This window comes from Lygodium microphyllum, chromosome 9 (genome assembly GCF_053477565.2).
Source record: "Lygodium microphyllum isolate KBCC chromosome 9, Lygodium_microphyllum_v1.1.10, whole genome shotgun sequence".
Classification (NCBI taxonomy): domain Eukaryota; kingdom Viridiplantae; phylum Streptophyta; class Polypodiopsida; order Schizaeales; family Lygodiaceae; genus Lygodium; species Lygodium microphyllum.
Window position 1 is genome coordinate 82,315,281 of NC_141143.1, and position 5,120 is coordinate 82,320,400.

At 42.5% G+C, this 5,120-nt stretch overlaps 1 pseudogene; it reads left to right on the forward strand.

Moving 5' to 3' along the window:
• The first annotated feature begins 3,766 nt into the window (after positions 1 to 3,766).
• Positions 3,767 to 4,189, forward strand: LOC148031243 (V-type proton ATPase subunit F pseudogene; annotated as a pseudogene).
• The last annotated feature ends 931 nt before the right edge of the window (positions 4,190 to 5,120 follow it).

Genomic DNA, 5,120 nt, shown 5'->3' on the forward strand with positions numbered 1-5,120 from the left:
TTTGCATACATAGAATGTATCTTTGTCATTTGTGAAGCACTAAAAGAAGCTACAAGGATATAATCATCATCATCAACATCCTCAGGTTGCATAACATTGATCTCTTCAATTTTAACACTGGACTTTGCAGGCACTATGCTACGATTAGAAGACTTATCATGCACTTTGTCTTCCCCCTTATCTTTGCACCTTTCATTGCGTAATTCATGAAATTGTTGCCTAATATAGCCCTTTTCTCCACAATGGTGACAAGTAACATCTGCATTCCTGCCATGCGATTTGCTACGTGACTTCCCACGAGACTTGGACCGAGATTTTTGAGAATCTTGTCCATGGCCACTGCCACTTCCATGCTTTCCATATCCATCATTTCTACCTCTAGCTGTCATAGCATGCGACACAGAGAGGCATCCAAATTCTTAAGGTTAACCTCTTCTTGCAAAAGAGCACTCTCAACATCAGATAATATCAAGGTAGCAGTTTAGGCACATAATGCAGTGCGGAATACATCCCATGACTCATTAAGAGTACCAAGCAAGAAAAGAGGAGTGACATCCTCTGCAAAAGTGGTATCCTGCGAAGTCAAGTTCGTGAGTATAGCATGAAACTGGCTCAAGTGAGCAGACATAGTCACATTCTCCTTCATGCACAGATCCATAAGCTGCTTTAGCCAATACATCTGACTCACTGGACTTTTCTTGTCATAGAGATTTTTGATCTTATCCCACAACTGCCATGCACTCTGTTCTTCCTCAAAGAAATTATAGTGAACATGTTCTATGAGAGACAATACAATAATGGACTTGCATAACTCATCAAGCTCAAGCAATTCCTCATTTGGCATAGCAGGTGGATGCCCGCTTAACCTCGAAGCTTTGATCTATGATTTCTACACCAACACCTACCAAATCAGGCTCTTCCAATAAGAGTAGTTCGTACCATGAAGCTTAGCGATGCTGAAAATAGCATGATCAGTGGACGAACTCACCATAATGCAGGTAGGAAGGCTATAGACAGTTCAAAACTGCTTGTTGTTTACTACAGAAAATGACCAAAAAATCACCAAAATCAAGGGAAAATGGCAAGGAAAGTGGAACCAAAGCTGCTATCCACCAAGTCCTAGTGAAAGTACATCATTTCAGAGTATTTCAGTATGAAAAATCCATGTCAGTCCATACATATATGCTTGTTGTAATAAATTTCAGATTTCAGTAAAAGAGAGCTAATAGTGCCAAAATCAGTTTCCATGGCAATCAGTACTGCCAAGACCAAAGCCGGAATCATGCAAGCATAGCATAAGCATATGATGGTCAATAAGCATGAATCCAACACCCAAGTCATCTACCAGTGAGTAGCCACATCCCCAGTCAACGGAGCAAAGTGTTCCTACCACTACCAAAACTTGACACAAGTAGGAGTCGATTCATAAAGATATGGATCCAAAATTGAGACCCAGCTCATAAGCATACACTGAACTAAGACAGATGATGTATCATCCCAAAGGGTAAGAAATCCCAAAGTCTCAAGTGTCTGTAACTACTCAATAGCATGTAACGGCTCAATGCATAAAAGTACCGCCTGCTCAATGTTTGATAAGCATTCAAGAATGCTCCCACTGGCACAAAAGTTGTATATACGAGCTCAAGAGCTCAAGCCAAGGCAAGACATAGTGCCAATGACATAAATCCAAGACAATACATCAATAGTACATCCCGAACATGTAGGCGGTAGAGCATTCGTATGTAGCATGCATAAGCATGTAAGACATCAAATACATCCCAATCCAAACTTTGACAAGCTAAGTAACATCCAAGACTAATCTAGATAATCCAAAATGCATCCAAGGTAGAGCTTCAATGAGCACTCAAGCTCAACGTATGCATAGGGTAATCAACCGTGACATGAGCATCAAGCCGTAGGCAATGGATATGCATAAACCCAAGAAGCATCACTGTCAAAGCATATACCACTATCAAGGATGAACCATGTCAATGAGTGCGTAATGTCAAAGCTCTTTCAAAAGCATCCGGATTCAATGACAAGCTCAAAGTCGTCCCTCGATGATCAATACATCATAGCATAACCCAAGACATACATCCGGAACCAATAGGTATATGTCAAAGCATGAAAGATAGCTTCAGCCCAAGAGTATTCAGTATGCATTTATTGTTATAAATTGTGTATTTCCAACCCCAAAATTATGCCAAAATCATAGAATTACATGTAACTTCAATCCTCCAATCAATCGGGATGCAATAGGCATCAAACCGGTTATGTAGTCATGCCCAAACAAGCATAGGCATACAAATACATGCTATCTCAGACATGAAATCTGTTGCAGAAGATTCTGTCATTAGAATTTAGCAAATCCGATGTCACCATCGTGTCCGGAGCGTGCCAAAATCCCAACTTAGACTCTAATCTTGCCTGAATCGGGTTCTGAATGCTTGAGATATGACAAAAAGAGTGATTTTTGGGCCAGATTTTGAAACATGCGCAAAAAAAACGTGAGCTGGCTGGGGGGGTCTACTGTCCCATGTGTCAACAATGAGGCTCAAAGGCGGCACAAATGAGGGCTAAAGAAGGCATACACCAAGTCTCAGTAAGCCTTGATAGGCTGGAAGCAAGATCTAGGTGATGGAAGCTCCAAGAGGTGTGAGATATGGCTGCCCACAACTCAGCCAATAAGACCTAAGAACTGAAGTAAAACTCTGAAGAAAATGATCAAATACCTTTGATGTAATGCCCTGAAGGTGCCCAACAATGCCGAGAAGGTGCTTGGGAAGCCGGGGAGTGACGGGAGCTCGAAGGAGTCAGATATGGCTGCCGGGAAGGAGACCCAATGTGAGTAGGAAGTCGATGGGATGCTGAGAATGCCATGAACCAAGCTCAAGATTCAGAAAGCAAAGCTCTGATAACAGTTGAAAGGGAGAGACGAATCAAAGCTTGGAATTGAGAGCTATGGCGAGAGAGCAAGAGCAAGAAAGAGAGAGACAAGAAATGGGAACTCCAACAATCACAATGTGTGACCGGGCCTTCCTTTATTCAAACTGTCACTAAAAGAATAAAGAATAAAGTGACGGTGACGAGCACCCGCCAGCTACAGTGTACTATCATTGTAGTAATACACGGGCGGCTAGACGGAGGCGCCTTTACCCCCGACAGCATGTAGTAGAGGAGATATACACAAGTAATACAAACGAAGAGACAAAAGGCCATGAATTTTTAGAGAATGAAGCGAACTCCTCCTTCTATGGTGACCTATCTATAGAACTTCCAATGTACGTCAGATTGTGCTACGAGATTGATATGGTGCCATATACCAGGCCATATTTGCATTTTCTTGCTCAATTCACTGATGATTTACTTTTAAGGATACTTAAGAATATGCATTTTAATCGACATCATTTTTTAAGAGTTATATTATCTTGCTTTACCTAAAACTTTTTATTGATTATACTAATATCATTTTCTGTCTATGCAAGTTACTTTGACAATACTTGGAGAGTACGCTGTCGTGTTGCTGCGCATCCGAGTCGTATACACCTCCATTTCTTTTGTTGTGCATTTGTGTTAATTTCTGCGTGTGATTCATTGTTTGTGTGATGCATTTTAGTAATCCGCAGCCAATGTATATATATTCCCTTAATGCATTGCACACTGATTATGTTCTGGAGTTACTATCTGAAGTTGAGAAGACTGATCTCAAACCACTCCAACCATGTTTTGACGGTGCCATGAATATGTATTTGCAATTGAAGTGCTATAAAGAAGTGGAGTCATGGCTTCGACAAATTCTTCCCTCATAGCGGTCATTGGAGACGAGGACACCGCGACCGGCTTCATTCTAGCAGGAGTTGGCCACGTTGACATTAGGAGGAAGACCAACTATCTGATTGTGGATAACAAGACTATGGTGAAAACAATCGAAGACACCTTTAAGGAGTTCACAGCCAGGGAAGATATTGCAATTGTTCTCATAAATCAACATATTGCAAATATGATACGGTTCCTGGTCGACAGTTACAACAGGCCAGTGCCTGCCATTCTGGAGATACCTTCCAAAGAGCATCCATATGACCCTGCTCAAGACTCAATTTTGGCACGTGTGAAGCATATGTTCTCTAGTGATCCAGCAGGTCCTACCAGTAGGTGGTGATCAATTATTGACTTGATCTTTTGTAGGCAAGAAGTTCTAAAGAAAAGAAAAGCTAGCCTATTCTGGGGAGATAGGGGGATATTTTTGAAAAGGCAAAAATAGCGGGCTGCGCCTGGATTGGAGAGGGGGGAGAGCTAAAATTTTCAAGGGAGAGCATTTTCCTTAGAGCGCTTCGGCAGAATTTGGGGGAGCCCTGAAGTTCTGGACACAGGAGACAAAGGGCACTATCCAGATCACGATCACAGCAGCTTTCTGTTTCGTCACGGCACCATCAATCAGTCGCCTTTGCATTCTTCTGAAGGAGAAAAGGATTGCTCAGGGCCTGAAGAGCTCTGCAAAATGCCTGCGACTACTACTCTCGTCCAGTCGGTGGAGCCACAGTCCATCAAGAAACTTAGCATATGGTGGGGGGGAAAAGTTCACTGAACTTACAGATTTATGAGTGTATGAAAGAAAGTGATTGTTGTTGAATTGGGAATAAACTGTGTCTGGAGGGCCAGACAGACGAAGCAAACAATCAGGCCGGGCTCGGCCATCAGACTCAGGAGGAGGAGAAGAAGCCCATGGACCAGCACCTCAACTTGAAAGTCATGAATCAGGATGGCAATGAGGTCGGCGCTTGCGGGGTGAACAAACTCCTGCAGAGCTTAAAATGGATGATGGTGATGAAATTGATGCAATGCTTCGTCAAACAGTTCTGTAGGTTGCAGGTATAGTTATGGGCTGTGCTTGCTGAAGAGGAAGAGAATCGTCATCGGAGCACGTCGGGCCTCTTGGCGCATCATTTCCTCGATCGAACAGAAGGCAAGAGAGATATAATGCAGGATATGCTGAAGGACAATCGTGTTTATAGTGCACATAAGATAAATTCTATGATAAGGCTCTTTGTATTACTACCTCTCTAGAGGCTAGCGACTGAATCCGGACTCTCTGGTTGGCTGTTCAGAATCGTATTCCTCTC